We start from the raw sequence: 20,066 nt of genomic DNA, 5'->3' as shown, positions 1-20,066 counted from the left end.
CGTGAATGAGCCAGGATACTGGCAAAGGTGCATGAGGAGTTGAAGGAAGGATACACATCCAGGCAAAGACCAAGGGGTCAGTGGGTGCCCTCAAAGAAGTGCGAACTTCATGGTTCCCAAGGTAAGTGGGCATTTTCCAGAGCCAACATTTGGAACAGGACAGTTTTCCTGAAGAATTTTGATGAGGAAACCTGTAGTGGTTTCCTCATAATGAGTTTATTTTGATTTTCCTGTAGACTCATGAAACACTTGGTTGTCATGTGAAAATTAAAACTTAGAAGGGGTTTGTAAAACTGCCCCATACAGACCTGAACTAGTCTTCTGCTCTCTGAATGGTATCAAACCTCCAATGCCCATGAGAAAGATGAGATAATGTGCAGAAAAACATTTCATGAAGTAAAGGGAGCCATACAATGTAAGGGTTTCTGTTTAGGCTTATCAAATCACCTTTTGGGAATATTTTTCACTCCTTCTAAATTCCCTGGTGATTTTAAATCTGAAGAACTGAAATCCTTTGGAAATAGGAAGCAAAGAACACTATGCAATGCATATAGATATGCCACTAGGGTGATAAATCTAGTACATGTGTTGAAAAACAGAGAGCAAGAGAGAAGGCTTGGTGCTTTTTAAAATTGCTTTAACTGTACACATCCCCAAAGCCATTTTATTTGGACGGTTTTTTTCTCTAACATACACCTTGATAAACTTTTTATTCTGACATTGGTTCATCTCTTTGCATGAAACACTTTTTATCTGGCAGCAGCTTCATTCCCTCAGACCTCCAAAGGTGTCAGACCCTGAGATTTATGATTCACCAGCATGTAGCAGAGGATGAAGTTCACATTCAAATAAGGCGAGAACAGGATTGCTTACCATCTGACACCTGCTCTTATGACACCCCATTCATCCTCTGGCGAGTCTTCTAGAAACCTCAGACATCCAAACAGATCCAGCTCTACGGATAAGAGACAGATTTTAAGACACAGAGCAATCCCAGGACCAAGTCTGTTGACTAGGAGTTGAAAGTAGACAGAGGTTGATGATTAAACAATCTTGATTTCCCTTTCTCCAGGATGAGGACACATAGATGATTTAGAAAATAGAGGGATGGAATTGAGTCATTTGTAGAGATGTGGATGGACCTAGAGTCTATCATACAGAGTGAAGTAAGTCAGAAAGAGAAAAACACATATCGTATAATTACACAATAAATATGGAAATCTAGAAAAATGGTATTGACGGGCCTATTTGCAGGACAGGAATAGAGACACAGACATAGACAATAGATGTGTGGACGCAGAGAGAAAAGGGGTGGGTGGGATGAATTGGGAAAGTCACACTGACAAATGTACACTACCATGTGTAAAATAGATAGCTAGTGGGGAGCTGCTGTATAGCACAGAGAGCTCAGCTTGGTGCTCTGTGATGACCTAGAGGAGAACTGGGGGGAGGCTCAAGAGGGAAGGGATATATGTATACATGAAATGAAGCTGATTCACTTCATTTACAGCAGAAACTAATGAAACATTGTAAAACAATTATACTCCAATGATAAAATTAAATTTAAAAAAGAAAGTAGAGGGAAGCTGAATGGGGGATTAAGAAGGATCAGAGTGAGCCTTAAGAGGGGATTCTAAGGCTCAGATTCCACAACCAGGCTGGGGCCATCACAGAGGTCATTGGCTCCAGCGAAAGTGGCCTGATGGCTGTCATGCTGCTGAAGACAGCTCTAGATGAGCTGAGTGCCTGACACCATGCCCTGCAGGAAGGGCCAGCCTTAGTCCTTAAACTGCACTCAACTCTGAGAGTTAGTCACCCTCAGGACACAGATGCCCTACACTGGAGACCGTGGCTTTGCTCTCTGCTGTCGCCACCAAACCCACATCAACCCCAAGTGGATCATCTGCAGCCTGGGGTCATTCATGAACATATTCCTTACCGTTCACACAGAACGTTGAGAAATGGTTGTTTTTGCTACTCCGTCATTTAACATCACTGATTCTGTAGACCTAGAGCCCATCAGCAGATGACCATCCCTGGGGCACAGTGGGCATCAACATGGAATGTGGAGGAGAATGTACTGGAGCATCAGCAAAATGACTTGGTGTGTAGTCCATATTTTGCCATGAATCTGAACCTTGTAGATTTAGGCAAGCCACCAATACCCTCTGGCCCTCAGTTTTCTCACAAGGAACTTAAGAAGCTAAATTCATAGCAAAAACAGCTGACATTTCTAGAACTTACTATACACCAGGCACTGAGGTGAATGCTTCATAGACATCAGATTTAATTCTCAAAGAACCTATGAGGTTATTTTTCTCTGTTTTCAAGTGAGGACACAGAAGTGATAAGAAACTTACCCAAAGTCTCAGCTGCTAACAGGCAGAGATGGTATTTGAACTGCATCCTGCTCCCTTCAGCTTGGGGATACTGAGATCTTTTCCCCCTTCAACATCCTCTGATTTTCTGACTGGGGTGTCTAGAGACTTTATTGGTGAGGGAATAAACAGGGAGGGGTTATTACCAGCTTCGCTGCTGCTCTCCTCGGCACAGAAGTGATCAGACATCGTTTACCTCCTGAAGAGCCTTTTGTGTTCCTGTCACCCAGCTTTTAAAACTCTGCCCCCTGGAGACCCCCAGGCCATATCCATAATCCTCAAAGCATCCTTCCAGCCCCATTCCCTCATCACACTCAGCAAACACACCTGCAGGCCCCCAACTTGCTCCTCTTTCACTCTGTGTATTTGATAATACAAAGACAATATATTCTGGCTCTAGAATATATGGGCACCCTCAGCAAGGTTAGTGGGCTGGTTCTTTATCATTTTCAAAGGTGGGGAATGCGCTGTTATTATAAAGAAAGAAGCAGCTATGTCGATGGTACCATTTGAAACTGAGTAGTGGGTTAGTGGGCTTCCCTGATAGCTCAGTTGGTAAAAATCTTTCTGCAATGCAGGAGACCCCAGTTCAATTCCTGGGTTGAGAAGATCTACTGGAGAAGAGATAGGCTACCCACTCCAGTACCCTTGGGCTTCCCTTATGGCTCAGCTGGTAAAGAATCCGCCTGTAATGCGGGAGACCTGGGCTCGATCCCTGGGTTGGGAAGATGTCCTGAGAGGGGAAAGGGTACCCACTCCAGTATTCTGGCCTAGAGATCGCAAAGAGTTGGACACGACTGAGTGACTTGCACTTCACTTCAGTGGATTAGCAACCCGTCCTTTGTCTGTGTGCGTGGGTGGAAGCAGAAATGAGAGGGTGCACAGTTTCCTGGGTGTGTGCATGCTGGCTGGGTGCAGGGCTCATAATGGACTCACCACATGCTTCTGGTCAGTTTGTTGTCCTAGTCTTTTGGTGTCATCAACTCTTCATCTGTAACATAAGAGGTCAATGATAGCATGTGTACTGTGCATTCCCTTTTACAGGTTATTTTTACCTGTAAAATGTTCATATGTTATGTCTCTTACTCCTCACCTGCAAGGGCAAGTATTTCATAAGTAAGGAAACTGAGGCCCATAGAGTGTTCAAGACTTGGCCAAGATCATCAACTCATAAAGCGCAGAGCCAGGAGGCAAACGTCATGTGCTCTTTCTATTTCACAATCAGTCAGTCAGTTCAGTTCAGTCGTTCAGTCATGTCCGACTCTTTGTGATCCCAGGGACTGCAGCATGCCAGGCTTCCCTGTCCATCACCAACCCCTGGAGCTTGCTCAAACTCATGTCCATCAAGTTGGTATGCCATCCAACCATCTCATCCTCTGTCGCCCCCTTCTTCTCCTGCCTTCAATCTTTCCCAGTATCAGGGTCTTTTCCAATGAGTCCATTCTCTGCATCAGGCGGCCAAAGTATTGGAGTTTCAGCTTCAGCATCAATCCTTCCAGTCCTTCCAGTATTCAGGACTGATTTCCTTTAGGATGGACTGGTTGTATCTCCTTGCAGTCCAAGGGACTCTCAAGAGTCCTGTCCAACACCACAGTTCAAAAGCATCAATTCTTCAGTGCTCAGCTTTCTTTATGGGGTCCAACTGTCATATCCATATATGACTACTGGAAAAACCATAGCTTTGACTACATGGACCTTTGTCGGCAAAGTAATGTCTCTGCTTTTTGATGTGCTGTCTAGGTTGGTCATAACTTTTCTTCCAAGGAGCAAGCGTCTTTTAATTTCATGGCTGCAATCACCATCTGCAGTGATTTTGGAGCCCAAAAGGACAAAGTCTCTCACTGTTTCTATTGTTTCCCCATCTATTTGCTATCAAGTGATGGGACTGGATGCTGAGTCTATAAGAAAGGCAGAGACAGTGAGCCAGAATGCTTCTCATGTACTTTGAGAAAGGTAAAGTTCTAGAAATGGATCACTACCAGTCCAGAACTGGGAAAACTGCCATACAACTAAGATGTGTGTGTGTGTGTGTGTGTGTGTGTGTGTGTTAGTCACTCAGTTGTGTCTGACTCTTGTGACTTCATGGACTGTAGCCCACCAGGCTCCTCTGTCCATGGAATTCTCCAGGCAAGAATACTGGAGTGAGTAGCCATTCCCTTCTCCGAGGAAGCCCTAACGAAAGATATACAGCCTCTCTGAATCTTTGTGAATACTAGCAACAAAATTAAGCTATTGATGATGGTTTTACACATCTTTAGACCTGGGGTGATTTCTAGATATTTTACAGTTTACTCTGTGACTGTGACATGGACATAAGTTGATTTACAGAGAAGTTTAAAAAATATGAAGCTTCTCCCTAAAATTATTATGCTTTGCAAAGTTTCCATCAGGCTTTGTTCAATAACATGGGGATGATACACTTGATTAAATGATCTTTAGCAGTATAGAACAAGTGTCCCAAAATGTGTTTTCAATAATTCCAAAATCTGGGGACTTCCCTGGTGGTCCAGTGGCTAAGGCTCCTTGCTCCCAATGCAGGGGACTCAGATTAGATCCCTGGTCAGGGAGCTAGATCTCAGATGCTGCAACTAAGAGTTTGCATGCCCAACTAAAGATCCCTCATGCCACAGGGAAGATCAGAGATCCCACATGCCACAACTGTGACCCAGCACAGAGAAATTAATAAAATAAAATCTTAAAAAGTAATAATTCCAAAATCTGTACCTTCTTTGAACCTGATTCCCATAGGTGGTAAATCTATGAATCTCTTAGAGTGGTTAGTATAGCCTGTGATGTACCTGGTAGAACCAGGGTAGAGATTGCTATGTTGCCAGCCCCAACTCAAAATTCAAGTTCCGAGGTCATCAGACTCTTAAGAACCCTTTTCTTTGTTAGAGACCAGGTACAGCATTAGAAAGGTGGCTTTCGCTTCTCTACTTCCCATTAGTGACCCCTAGCTATTCCACTCAAGGAGTCGAAAGGTCAGTTTCATACAGAAACAACACTTCACCCTCCTTGCATGATCAGCTGTTCACAAGTAGCCATTGTTTTAATATGAGAACATCTGTGTACAAGCCAACATGATTATGATATGCAAACATGACCATATTTTCCTATTTCTTTTACAATCTCAAGAGGAGTCCTGAAGTCATGTACCCCAAATCCACTTTCTGCATAAGGGCCTAGGCCAGTCTGCCCACTCAGTTTAGTTCACTTATTGTTTCTATCAGCTTCATATTGCCCAGAATCAACATGGTTCCTCTGTATGGAAAAAGGGAATAATGAACTATTTATATGTTGGCTGTCAGCGTTTGAGAATAGAAAAAGCCTGAAGACATTATATATTCTAAAAACAATTTGGCTGCCCTTTCTTGCTCTTTTTCTTCCATATTTCTCCCCAAGCATTTACAGCCTTGGGCACTGGCAATATAAATCGGATTTTCAGTGTGAAAGGAAGCTGTCCTTCCTTTGAGGAGTCTCAGAAAACCCTGGAGAAGAATGAAGGCATCCAGGTGGCATATTAAGTCTGTGATACCATATGTGCCAGCCAATAGCAGACCTAGGCCATAGATAAACAGCACCCCAAAAAGCTGGATTGCCATACTGTGATGCTCTGTATCTGAGAAGAGGTTGACTTTCTGGTTCTGGTTAGCTGTCAGCACCCCAGCAGGGAGTCTGCAAGATTATAGAACCATTGATACCTTCATAAAAAAGTCACCTATAGGACAGTATCTGAAATGGAATTAGAGAAAGTTCTGGAATGTAAGACACCCAAAGAGTGAATGTTTAAAAAAACAAAGAAATTTCATCTAAAACTACTATAATTTCCCACTTTTCTGGAAAGAGGCTCTTAAAATATGAGTAATCTTCTAGGGCCAACCATATTCTAAACATATTTGGTAAAATGTTCTCTTTACTCCCTTTCATCTTGCAAATAGTCCTGTCCCTCTAATCATAAGTGTCTGTGTACAGAAAAAGCTTTATTCTCAAACATCCTTTTGGAAGCAAAGAAAATGTTTGAGGTTGAGGTTTGCACCAGTGCTAGATGTTGACAACACAACCTAACTTGTCCTATGGACTCGTAGAAAACCTTGGACAATTCCATTGAATTTATCATCCAAACCAGGACACTTTTGAAAGTGAAAAGGGACACTAGCCAAACGGGTCACCAGGACAATGCTGTAAGCCAGAGACGTTCTGAGCAGATCAGGAAATATCATCATCATAATTTTGCCTAGTGAGGTTAATTGAATGAGCAGAGAGGGCTAAGGCAGTAATAATGACTTGATCTTTCAGGATTTTGTCTTGCCATTGTTTAAATGTTTAATTTCTTTTATGCAGAATCACCTAGAAGCTTAAATTTCATCAAATACTACTAAAGATCAACTAGCTACATATACTACAGGGTCTAGAAGAAAAACAAAAACAATGACAAAAAAACCACTGAATCTAAATAAATTGGATTTTAGGCAATCGAGAATTTTAAGCAAACTGAAAAGATAAGGTCCAGAAGACCAGGAGTTCTGTTCATCTGTAAACCTCATAGAAGTCATGGAACACGAGGTTTTTTAATATAGTGAAAATGCCTGTGTGTCAGTATCCTAACCATGTTTTCCTTTAAGATGGCTCTCCCTGTAACTTCTTTAAATAAAAAATGCTATTTAAAATGCAAACGATTATAGAAAAACAACTTTTCAGAATTTTATGTAAAATTTCAAAGAAAGGCACTGAACCACAAATGAACTGCAAAGGGATATTTTGATAGGATGGGGCACACAGGACACATTAAAAGCTGAGTGGTTAACTGACAGTGGGTCTCATTTGGATTGGTAACTAATCTGTACGTGATGGTTTTATTGCCTCCAAGCTCAGTATTTTCAGGACGCAAGTGATTTTCAGGCTCAAGATTTTAAACTGTTCTTTCCAATGAGGCTGCTTTTGCCTTCACGGTTTTTCATCCCTGCTGGTTCTCCTTCTTCTGCTTAGACTCCTGGTGTAACCTCTTAACGCGGAGCCAGACACAGTTGTATAGTTTAACCTGAGTCATCAGCTGCAAGGTCAGACCTCGTCTTATTTTTTCCCCCTGTGTTTCTTGTAGACACAGAATCTAGACCCTCCTTTCAACGTATTTGCTCTAATTCTTTTCTACAGGAAGTTTCTCGGGACCAATCAGAAGCAAGCAGTTGATATAGTTTTCCTTTTAACCACTTAGTCACTGGTCTGGAGAACTAATGAAATCCTATTACAGAATGACAAGCCTGAGTGTTTGCTCACCCACACAGAGCGGTCAAGTGTGTCTGGCTTTTTCTCTCTGATACCTGTGTTTGTTCATTATTTTTCCCTTTCCTGTGACCCAGATAGTCATATATGCTATTAAATAGGTGTCCATTTGGAAAAAGATGGTCTGAATTGAACAGTGCAAGGAACAGTGAGATTTAATGGTGCTTATGTGTATGAGGAAGATTTCCAGAAAAGAACAGTAAGAAGGGATCACAGATATTAAGAAAGAAACAGGGGTTCATCCTAGCAGATTGAAACCACAGGCATTTTTCCGGTCAGCTAATTATTCTTAGTTGTTCTTAGTCTCAGCCACAAATAGCGGCCAAAGAATTCATTTGGTGTAATTTCATCTCAAAAAATGTATCCCTTTTCAGATCACTGTATCTCTTCTATTGAATTTCTTCTGAAAATTGACTTGCATTTTCCTTATTCATAGAGGAAAATTAGGTCCTATTTCCCACTCAGTTCACAGCTAAAACTTAGACAAAACTTATTCTCATCTCTTCTTTTGTCTTTATTTTTATAACCTATAAGTGCATATTTCTCCATGAGGAACTTTTTTAATCGGTCAAAATTTTATTGTAACACTGTCATTTTTCTTAGAATGGGATTTTTAAGTTATCTTTTATCTTATTGCAAAAATAATTTGCATTTATTGTAGAAAATGTCTTTGAAAAATACAGACAAGCAAAAATAAGAAAATTAAAATCATTGAAAAATCAAAACGACCCCAAATCACCACTATCAAAATTGCTGGTGTGTTTAGTGGGTTTTTTTTTTTTAATAATTAAAGGGCTGTTTTTGAGGGAAGCATTCTACCTGTTTCCACACTGTATATTTTCAGACATGTGTATCTCCTACATTAATGCTGCTGGATCTATAGAATAATTATTTTAATGACAGGAATTTTTAACCGGGAAATATCTGACATATGCAGCTTCTGTTCAGCTTTAACGGTGCCCTGGTGAGAAGCAGCCGTCGATATGTCATTTCTGTGCATACACACAGACATCCATCCATCATGAATATTTAACATTCAATCATTAGGTGCAGCAGCAGCGGCAGTGGCGGCATATTTGTTGCAACTGATCAGCCACTAATGGTTTAAAAACTTAGAAATTGGGGGCTGCTTTTGTCAACTGAAGGGGATTATTCCAAGCCACTGAAGCTTCTTGTCAGAATGGAAAAGTGTATTAAAAGAGATGGGATTGCACACCCCAGGGTCGCTAACAATGTATAATTCACTAAGCACACATGCTTAGGAGCAAACTAGATCAAACGGGTGAAACTGGAGATTCCTAAAACAGTCTCCTGCCCAAATCAAACATGCTACCAAATAAACAAACAAACAAATATTCCCAATTCTGTTTCTTCCTGGGTCCCATGCAGACGGAGTTTGCTGCTTATGGGGGCCCTGGGTTTGGTGACCTACGTTTGGCACCCCGCTCATTCATCCCTCCAGATTAACTTTCCTTTTCAAGCGAGCTTTTGACAACAATAGAAGCAGCAGTGTATTCTGTCGTCACAGTTATCAGGTGAAGTCTGTTTTCTGTCATTATTGGGAGCTTGGTGATCAGCAGCGAGGCACGGTTGGAAAGTATTTTTGAAGCTTCTATGTCCTGTGCTTAATTTGAAGAGTTTGCCAGTATCCTCCACTTGCTAGCGCTAGCACTTTTTTTGTTTGTTTCTTAATCATTCTCAACTCTGTAAATCAGATTTAGGAGGCTTTGTAGAGAGGCACAGAAAAGGTGTTCCAGCTTCCCTATCACTTCCTGATAACCTGAGCTGTCAGAAATCCTTGAGAGAGCACGACAGGATCAGGGATGTGTGGAGACATGTTCAAAACAAGCACTCTGTAGTTCCTTACGACTCTGGCGGCAACCGGGCTTGCAGGTGGCTCAGTGGTGAAAAATCCACTTGCCAGTGCAGGAGACATGGGTTTGATCCCAAGGGTGAGAAAATACCCTGGAGAAGGAAATGGCAACCAACTCCAGTATTCTTGCCTGGAGAATCCCATGGACAGAGGAGCCTGGCGGGCTAGAGTTCATGGGGTCACAAAGAGTCAGACATGGCTGAGCATAAATGCACGTGCGCTGGCAACAACCACTTAAAAAGGTTTTTATGATTTGCTCCACAAATTGAATCAGTGAGTGATCGTGTTCTTTCCACGCTGTCCTCAGCCCCCAGTTTAACACACTCACCTAGACCAACCGTGATCTGTACTAACCCAGCAGGAAAGGACAGTATGTGTGTATTTTTTTTTTAATGTTCTAATTTTACACAACCTGAATAATGGAGAAAGACTGAGAAAGGGAAGGGAGAGGGAAGTTCCATTACCCTTTAGCTGGCCTGCCTAGGTGCAGAAAATCCTGAGTGTGAACTGTGAAAATCTCATTGAATAATGTGAAAAAAAGCAGATCCATCCAGTCTCATGATGTTGTTTTGGGTCCTCCCGCCCCACTGCCTTTCCGGAGCTGTCACATGGATCAGTAGCTTCTCAGGGAAACCACACAATTTTTCAGCAAAATATCGAAATGAATCACCTTGATTTTCTAAATTATAGGATATCCTGAGAAAGCTACACAAAAGGTATTTTTAAGTATAGGGGAGAAGCAAAAATGTTTAAAATGGAGCTGTTTTAAGGACTGTGACTCTAGAGAGAAAAGCTCTATCTGCCACCAACAGTCATCAACTGCTGCTGCTGCTGCTGAGTCGCTTCAGTCGTGTCCGACTCTGTGTGACCCCATAGACGGCAGCCCACCAGGCTCCGCCGTCCCTGGGGTTCTCCAGGCAAAAATACTGGAGTGGGTTGCCGTTTCCTTCTCCAGTACATGAAAGGGAAAAGTGAAAGTGAAGTCGCTCAGTCGTCCGACTCTTAGCGACCCCATGGACTGTAGCCTACCAGGCTCCTCCGTCCATGGGATTTTCCAGGCAAGAGTACTGGAGTGGGGTGCCATTGCCTTCTCCGAGTCATCAACTAGTAACTTTTAAAATACATTTTGGAATATAAAATAATACCTAAACTATTATTCAAAGATCATTTACTTATTAAACTCTTCCCCTCATAGACAGAAATGCTTAGTTTGGTGAGGGAATCTGACTAGTCAAATAAAAATAAGGTGCAGTGCTAGCTTGTTATAATCTGTAGCTTAGTCGACAAGGCTCCCGGCAATTTGCAAGAAGGGAAATTAAGGCACAAAATAATCTGGAGAAGACTGCATAAAAATTCAGCTACAAAGTTGGGGAGAAAGCATTCTAGCACCTAATGTTTTTGTCACTGTCAAGCTGTCACCAATAACTAAGAAAGTGTGCCTGGGTCATTTCACACTCTGAATTCTCTGTTTATATGGATGTTAGGATTTCCTCCTGCTCCTAAAAATATATTCTAGGACCTAAGGATTAAAGATCAACATTACCCTGATACACCTTACTCTGACTCAAGATTTACTTAACCAATTGTAATTTTACTACTGCCCAGATTCAATCTGTTGAGCAAATAAAAATCACTTTGAAAATGACCTACCTATGTATTTATCCAGTTTGTGTTTTAGAATTATAATGGTGGGCATAGGAGATGGTGGTGCCAATGAAACTATCATATACCATTTGCTGTAGATTTATAAATGGGCCTACAAAGGAAAAGATAAGAAATCACAAAGGCTTTCATTCAGATAAGCATCTGTTTCAAATCCAAAAACACTGAGTTAAGTAAAATTGCATTCAAAGTAGCTTCCTGCTTTGTTTTGGTCTCAAGCCAGTCTAATTCCTGGTATCACTTACTGTGTGAGATCTTGGCATAGTCATGAAGAGGGTATGGACATGAACTGGAATTTTCTGACATCTCTGTGTTCAGAAATGGACTTGCCATGCAACAAAAATGAGATTTATTTGCTCTTACTTAATTTTTCTAACTTCAGTTCCTACCTCTGTGTTTCTGCCAATTTGACCTCATTCAGACACCTTGACCTTGGATAAAGACATTCAATCTTGGGGAGAGGGATAAAATTAGGAGTTTGAGATTGACATAGACAGACTACTACATATAAAATAAGTTAACAGTGAGGACCTACTATATAGCACAGGGAACTCAATATTTTATAATAACCTATAAGGGAAAAAACCTGATATATCTAAATCACTCCACTATACATGTGAAACTAACACAACATTGTAAATCAAGTATACTTCCAAAAAAGGACACTCATTCTTAATTTATGTCTTTTCCCATTTCTGTGTTGGCACACCCTCTCCACATTCTCTGTCTCATACAGACATATGTCCAATTCCTACTAACTTTCTATCACCCTCCCTGCTTCTCTCTTTCCATCTTATTTTCTTTTTTACTTTTAATTTTATTGGAATATAGTTGATTTACAGTGTTGTGTTAGTTTCAAGTGTACAGCAAAGTGATTCAATTATACATATAAATATATTCACTTTTTAAACTTCTTTTCTCATATAGATCATCAGAGATTATTGAGTAGAATTCCCTGTGCTTTACAGCAGGTCCTTGTTGGTTATTTGCCTTATATGTGTGCGTAAGTCCATCCCAAGCTTCTGATGTATCCTTCTCCCCCACTGCCGTGGTTCCCTTTTGGTAACTGTAAGTTGGTTTTCAATATCTGTAAGTCTGTTTCTGTTTTGTAAATAAGTTTGTATCTTTTAAAAATTATGTTCCACATATAAGTGATATCATATGATATTTGTCTTTGTCTGACTTGCTTCACTTAGGATGATCATCTCTAGGTCCATCTATGTTGCTATAAATGGCAGTATTTCATTCTTCTTTATGGCTGAGTAGTATTCCATTATTTATATATACCGCATCTTCTTGACCCATTCCTCTGTCAGTGGACATTTAGGTTGCTTCCCTGTCCTGGCTATTGTAAATAGTGCTGCAGTGAATACTGGGGTGCATGCATCCTTTTGGATTATGGTTTTCTCCAGATATAGGCCCAGGAGTGAGATTGCTTGATCATATTGTAGTTCTATTTTAAATTTTTAAAGGAACCTCCATACTGTTCTCTATAGTGGTTATACCAATTTACATTCTACCAACAGTGTAGAAGAGTTCCCTTCTTTCCACACCATCTCCAGCATTTATTGTATGTAGATTTTTTAGTGATGGCCATTCTGATCCGTGTGACATGCTACCTCATTTTAGTTTTGGTTTGCATTTCTCTGGTAATTAGTGCTGAACATCTTTTCATGTGCTTTTTGGTCATCTATATGTCCTCTTTGGAAAAATGTCTACTTAGATTTTCTGCCTATTTTTTTGATTGGGTTGTTTTTTTGACATAACGCTGCATGAGCTGTTTGTATATTTTGGAGATTAATCCCTCGTCTGTTGCTTCATTTGCAAATATCGTCTCCCAACCTGTGGCTTGTCTTTTCATTTTGTTGATGGCTTCCTTTGCTGTGCAGAAGCTTTTAAGTTTAACTAGGTCCTATTTGATTATTTTTGGTTTTATTTTCATTATTCTAGGAGATGGATCAAAAAAGATATTCCTTCCATCTTCTTTGCTGTATTCTCTCTGTTGGACATTGTGCCACTTCTGATTCCTCCCGACATTCTCTCTCCTTGATGTCTGACCTCAGGATTCAATTCTGAGAGCCATTAGGCATTAGTGACTATTTGACTGAAAAATCAACACCCATTATCTCTTCTTAAAAAGAAAAAGAGACCCCTTCCAGGAGAAAAAGCTTGCAAAAACCACATTGGCTCTATTAAGAAAAGGAAAGGAGGATAAATAGTGTGAGCCAAGTTCAGACTAAACCACTGATAGGCTTTTGGCCTCTGAACAGTGGTTCTCCACCTCTCTCCTCACCAAGTCCCCAGTCTCTGCTGCTTTGTTTTCTAGCATGCCTGTATGTCATTCCACTACTGGTGTCCTGCACACTTGGGCTGTTTTCTCATAGTTCCTCTTTCACACACACACTGCCAATGCCAGCCCCTCAACAACATGTGAAGCAAAGCAGTGGCTGGATGATGGCTGGGGGGTGGGTACAGTCTATAATGGAGCAATGGCGATTTCACAAGGCACCAAGGAGATGCTTAAGAGCAGTACAAAGGCTCTGGGCTCTAGGGTGTGGCTCAGCGATAAAGAATCTGCCTGCCAATGCAAGAGATGCGGGTTTGATCCCTGGGTCCCGGAAGATCCCCTGAAGAAGGAAATGGCAACCCACTCCTGGTGAGCTACAGTCTGTGGGTTGCAAAGAGTTGGACACGACTTAGCAACTAAACAACAAGCTGCTCTGATAGCCTAATTGTCACGACCAATTTCAAATGTGTTGGCAGTGATTCTGAAACCTGCTAGAAAAAGTAGCTAGTCTTAAGAGATTGAAGAGTTTACTAATGATCTACTCTCTTTGCCAAGGAGTGCGCCCAGCCTGATATTGTGTGCCCCACATCATATCTGTGCCTAATGAACAAGATAAAGACACCAGAATGCCACTAACATCTAAACGGTGGCAACTAATTGATTTTAATCTTAGTTCAACAGTGTGACTGGAAGGATGTTTCAATTACTATCACCATATGGGACACTAAGTGTCTGATGAGTAAGGATGGCCCTGTTCTTCATTCTTTCAAGCAACCACTCATTATTCTGTAAGTTGTTGTCTCAGTTGATGAAACTGTGCCCCAGTGGACTCAAATGGTACGCACAGATGCTTGAAGATGGTTGTTAGCTTACAGTCAGGGAGCAGCAGAAGGTTTTAGAACAAGCTGGGTCCTACGTAAGTGATTCCTCCTAGAGCCAGCAGTATAGCAGCTGCAGACTCCCACTCTTACCCCACCTCACATATTAGTTGCGAATTTGATAAATGCCATTCTGAAGAGCAATTGATTTATTAATTAACTGATTCAGAATGTTCTTAGGACTCATTTGGGATATGGAGCCATTATAATTTTAAAATGTCAGTTGCATGCAATAGAAGATGAAAATGGCTCCTCCCAGGGGCCCTGTGGGCACAGCTTTTCCTTGGATGGGTGGGGTTTTCACCCTTGCCATGATGCTGCCCACTGTAGGTAGGCATCATCAGGCCTTTGAGTGAGGTCTCCAGAAATGGGGGAAATTCCCACCATGAACAGTTGAGATCAGGACTAGGACAGGACCTGACCAAGCAGGATAGTTCTGTCTCTTAAACTGGGGATAGTAGCCATTTCATTAGAAGATACAAATAAATCAAGGTACTTCAGAAGTAACTTCTAGAAAAACCCAAACTGTATATAATTGTGTGCATGCATGCTAAGTCACTTCAGGCATGTCCAACTCTTTGCAACCCCATGGCCTGTAGCCTGCCAGCTTCCTCTGTCCATGGGATTCTCCAGACAAGAATACTGGAATGGGTTGCCATGCCCTCCTTCTTCCTGACCTAGGGATCGAACCCACCTCTCTTACATCTCCTGCATTGGCAGGCAGGTTCTTTACCACTAGTGCCACCTGGGAAGCCTGTATATAATTACCTATATCTATGAATGTGTACTTGGTCGCTCAGTTGTCTCCGACTCTTTGTGACCCCATGGACTGTAGCCTGTGAGGCTCCTCTGTCCATGGGGATTCTCCAGGCAAGAATACTGCAAAGGATTGCCATGCCCTCCTCAGAAAAGTGAAAGTGAAGTCGCTCAGTCATGTCCGACTCTTAGCAACCCCATGGACTGCAGCCTACCAGGCTCCTCTGTCCATGGGATTTTCCAGGCAAGAGTACTGGAGTGGGGTGCCATTGCCTTCTCCTTATCTATGAATAGGGAGGCCATAAATTTCTTTCCAACAAAAGACTTGATGAGCTGAGAAGGTAAAAAGTATGGGCTAGATTAAATTATCATGAATGTTAACTAACAGGTCTTTATTTTTGCATTGTCTTTAAACATGTGTAATTAAGACTTGACAGTAAGTTTGCATTTTAGTTCTTGGTGTTTGAAACATTCTACTTCCCTGTACTGGAAACTGGGTAGTAAATCTAAAATTGCAATATATCAAGTTATTGTCTGGTGTGGTTTTAAATGTGACCCATGTGATCCGGAAAGGTGATGTGTCCTAGTGACATACTCACCTTTGGGCAAAAGACAGGCCTGTTCTTTCTGTTGAATGCTAAGCTCTACAACACACTGAGGAGTTGGGTTGGGGGAACTAGGTAATTCCCAGAGCCCCATTATCAAATGGATACACATAGAGTTTCGGGGAAGATCAGATGTCATAAGTTATAATTTTACTCTTCCCTTTTCTTTAGAGGGAGAAGGAGTTGAAAAAAGTATCTTCAGCTAACAAAAGGAGCCATGCTTATTTTCCTCATTACTGTCTTAAAGCTTTGTTGGTGGAACAAGGCCACAGACACAGGAAGCTTCCTAAAGGCCTCTGTGGCTTTCAAAAGTATTCGAATAACCCCCCAAATCAGATCACCTGGCTTCTTGCACACAGGTTCAATGCCCAAAATGACCTTGAGGAGCTTTGGAGTGAGATCTCACTCCAAAGTCGGATGGATCAAACTGTGAATCAGCCCTTTTGGTTGCTCAGTTGCTCAGTCATGTCTGACTGTTGGTGACCCGATGGACTGCAGAACACCAGGCTTCCCTGTCATTCACCATCTCCCGGAGTTTGCTCAAACTCATGTCCATTAAGTCGGTGATGCCATCCAACCATCTCATCCTCTGTCGTCCCCTTCTCCTCCTGCCTTCAGGTTCTCCTCCTTCCCAGCATCAGGTTCTTTAACGGTGAGTTGGCTCTTCACATCAGATGGCCAAAGTATTGGAGCTTGAACTTCAGCATCAGTCCTTCCAATGAATATCAGGGCTGATTTCCTTTAGGATTGACTGGTTTGATCTCCTTCCTGTCCAAGGGACTCTCAAGACTAGGCGAGTGATTTTGAGCAAGTTGATTTATCTCTTTCAGCCTCAGTTGCCTCAGGGGTGTGTGTGTGTGTGTCTGCATGTCCCTGTGTGAGTGTATCTCGAAGTCCCGCCTCCTTGGATGGTGGAAGTGACTCAACTAGAAAATATATCTGAAAATAACTGACACATACTGGGTGCTCAGTAAACGCCAGTTCGCTTCCTTTATTCGGACACATGACACAGTCACTGACCTCATCTGTCCTTTAGTTTCCTTGTATATGAAACGAGGGATGATCATGTCGACATATGTTTATCTGTTTACAGTTCTTCTATTGTAAAGCAACTACCTGAGCATCGGTAAAACGAGCCCTCTCTTCTTTTCAGCTCTCCTTCCTTATTTGACATCTTTCAACCCTCTCGGCTTTCTTCAAGGAGAACTTCACCCCGAATCTGGACGCAGCACACGGGCAGGGCTACACCTGCTGAGCGTGCGTGCCTCCTGGCCGCCGAGGTTGGAATTCCCCTGGCCTCCCTGGGGACTCTTTGTCTGCAGGTACTGCCCCCAGCCTGCAGTGAACCCGGGACCTTTTATTGATCTTGTGTGCTTCTGGCTCCACTGTGATACCAGGAAGAATGGAGGTTGCTGCCCTGGACTTAGTCCTGGACAAATAAATGTGTTTGTCAGAGCCCTTTCCTGACATTGGTTGTCTCAAGCCCAGGTGGCATTGTGGAGGGTAATTAGTTCTCTTTATTGAAGGGAACATCAGGAGCTCCGGACTGCTTACCGTGGACACATGCAAAAAGAGTCTGTGAATGCAGCTGTTACTCGCCCTTTCATCATGCTAATGGGTCCCCGCAAGAAATTTGACTTCCTATTCCTGGCACCAAGCAACCGCTATCAAACAAAGCATTGTTTCTTCTCACCGTTGATAAGTGTGACTTGTGGAGGCCGGCGATAGCATGCTCATTTTTATCTGCTAAGTGCACAGCACTTGTAAAAAACCAGCGGTGGCCTTGTTACCACTTGACATGACACTAGGTTTAGCTGTTTACATTGACACACTGCCGCACCCTTTTAGAGCTGCAGCCGGGGGTCAGATTCATTAGCGAGCGTCAGCACCCATAAGGAGGCAGCATGCAGTAGTACTCTCTTTGCTCCTCCGTAGGGAGCAGCAAAGCCGGGAGACTACATCTTGGAATGGGTGGCTTTTCATTCTTTGTTCTGACTGTTCGAGAACCCCTATTTATTCTCTGAGCAGCCACAGAGAAGACGAGGGAGAAAGAAAGGTCTGGGACTGGCATCCACCCGCCAGTGATGAAGGATAGGGACGCTGGGACCTTCCTTGTGTTGCTTTTCTCTTTGCTAACCGCACGGCTTTTTGTGGCCCAGGAAAACTGCAGAGAGGGAGTAAGATGCACATGTGTTTCTTGCCACAACAAACAAGGCTGAAAAGCGGTGGTAAATGGAGCGGAACTTTATCCTTCATCCGCTGTCCCCTCCTTTTTCCTCTCAGTTTTATGAACATCCCCTGGATAAATTTGGGGACCAAACTGCCTTTATAATGCCTGAAGCCACCAATTTTTTTGCGTCTAGTCTTGTTATTCCTTTGGACATACAGGAAATGGAGGGTGTATTCCAGAATCCTTGGTTTATTTTGCAATCCCTGTGAGCAGACAAGTTGCTGATGACCTAGAATAGCTCAAGTGCCCATTGCATCAAGAGGTGGAGAGCAGGCCTTCGCTCTTGCCCCATATAACTCTCATCCAGGTCACTCACAGGAGGATGCACGTGACCGACGAGACGCTGCTTCGCAGCGTCATCAGAGTGTTGTGTGAGACCGTGCTGCCTGCAAAGGGCAGGCAGACCAGAGCAGCTGCCCTCTGTGAGTTCAGGGACCTCCGGCGTTACTGCACAGAGCAAACAGATCTAATGCCCTGTCACAGCTTCTTTGTTTGACAGGCAGCAGAAGCGCCTTTCCACCTCTACCTTTCCGGAAGGATGTAAGGATAATTAATGCATTTCCTGGGGTTAAATAATACACCCATTTAAAAAAGCAACTGCCGTACCATTCTGCCCTGGCTGGCTCACCACATTTGTCAAGAATATTCGTTGCCAGGCCTTTTCTTCTAGCTGCTGCTGCTAACACTGCAGAGTAGATTCTTCTGTCTGAATGATACTTAGGTCTTGCCAGGAGATATTTGGGTGTTTTCCTAAAGTGCGTCATATGATGTCATAATGCCCCTGAGTCCTGAGGTTCTGAGGAGTGGTATCAGGATGTGTCATGGCTTTCTCTGTTTAAGCATCCTGATATCCTGCAAGTCCATTGTCAGTCCGTTCAGAATTCACCAGCTGCCCTGGGGAGTGAGCCCATCCCATGAACTGTATTTATATCTGCACCTTGTTTTCCCATATGCCTAGTACACAGTCACTAAGGCAGGATCCCAGGGGTCTTGGCGCCATTTAATGGCTTAGCATGGTTTACACGTCATTGCCATTTGCATCTCAGGTCCTGGGATGCTGCCAAGGACTTCCATGCACAGGAGGAGAGAGGTGTTCATGGTGGCATAAGAACTTTTACACAAGATGCCTTTCCCTCTTTGAGGGGGTGGGGGGAGCTTTTGATACCTTCCTGTTCACCTATATTGACTCAGAGTAAGTCCTATGCTCTGCTGGGGGAATTAGTGTTGGATCAGAAAAGCAGGAGGAGTTGATTTCGGGTACCATGTCCACCCCCTGCCCCAAAGGGCAGCAGCCCCCACCCGCAGCTCCCCCCGGCCCCTCCCCTTCCTCTCCACCATCTCCTGTCTCTTTGCGGGTCATTTATAATCAGCAGTCATGGTGTACAGGCCTCATTAGCGATATAGCCATTCCTTCAGTGCTTCAGAAATAATCATTTAGAAAAAAATGCACGGTTTCCTTCCCTTGAGAGCCCATGAGTGATGAATTTATTTCAGTTTGGCTGGCTTGGCTGTCTTGCTCAGCCTTATTTCCATATTTATTTCAACAAACAATGTAGGGTGGGAATGAGAAAACACACGCGGGGTGTACACACGCACTGCATCTCTGCTCCCAAACGCTGTTCCTCTTGAGGGAGGTGTAAAAGGCACGTCAACAGAAGGACCCTCCTTTTTAAAAAAGGAATAAGAGCCGTCGGCTAGGATGGGATACCCTATAGCAGATGAGCTAGTTCATCCTGATTTATATTTGAAAAAATGTGGGTAATGTGTCAAAAGCAATTGATTCTTAGTCCCCATCCTAGTAAAGCCAGTGTCCCGAGAGTGCTGAAGCCCTTGACCCCTTGTTCTTATAGGGTCTGATTTCTGTAACAGTGGACAGCGATGAACTTTGGATGCCAACCGAGCATCAGATGCCTAGGTCCCCGGGAGGAGTGGGGAGGGGCATGTGTGGGGATCGCAGGTTGCTCTGACGAGGAGCGATGCCAGCAGGTTCTTGATGGCAAATGCTGTCTCAAGCCAGACTTGCAGATGTGCAAGCCACCTGGCTTCCAGAAATCCGCGCCCTGCAAACGTTTTTCCAATTTATTGAGAAAGTGGCTCAGGCTTGCACTTATCCCACC

At 42.9% G+C, this 20,066-nt stretch overlaps 1 protein-coding gene and 1 long non-coding RNA gene across 2 annotated transcripts in view; one reads left to right on the top strand and one right to left on the bottom strand.

Annotated features, from left to right (window-relative positions):
* The window catches only part of MAML3 (mastermind like transcriptional coactivator 3), a 451,114-nt gene that overhangs the window by 305,614 nt on the left and 125,434 nt on the right, over positions 1-20,066 (top strand). The gene's annotated exons all lie outside the window — the stretch shown is intronic.
* On the bottom strand, positions 694-18,657 carry LOC145526036 (uncharacterized). The gene is made up of 4 exons (XR_014068635.1): positions 15,714-18,657; positions 3,315-3,369; positions 2,361-2,486; positions 694-955 (listed from the first exon to the last, which is right to left on the bottom strand). It is a non-coding gene; the product is annotated as an uncharacterized LOC145526036 (long non-coding RNA).

The sequence above is a fragment of the Giraffa tippelskirchi genome, chromosome 11, assembly GCF_054371585.1.
Source record: "Giraffa tippelskirchi isolate mGirTip1 chromosome 11, T2T-mGirTip1v1.2.pri, whole genome shotgun sequence".
Lineage (NCBI taxonomy): Eukaryota > Metazoa > Chordata > Mammalia > Artiodactyla > Giraffidae > Giraffa > Giraffa tippelskirchi.
This window is presented reverse-complemented; position numbering and strand designations above follow the sequence as displayed.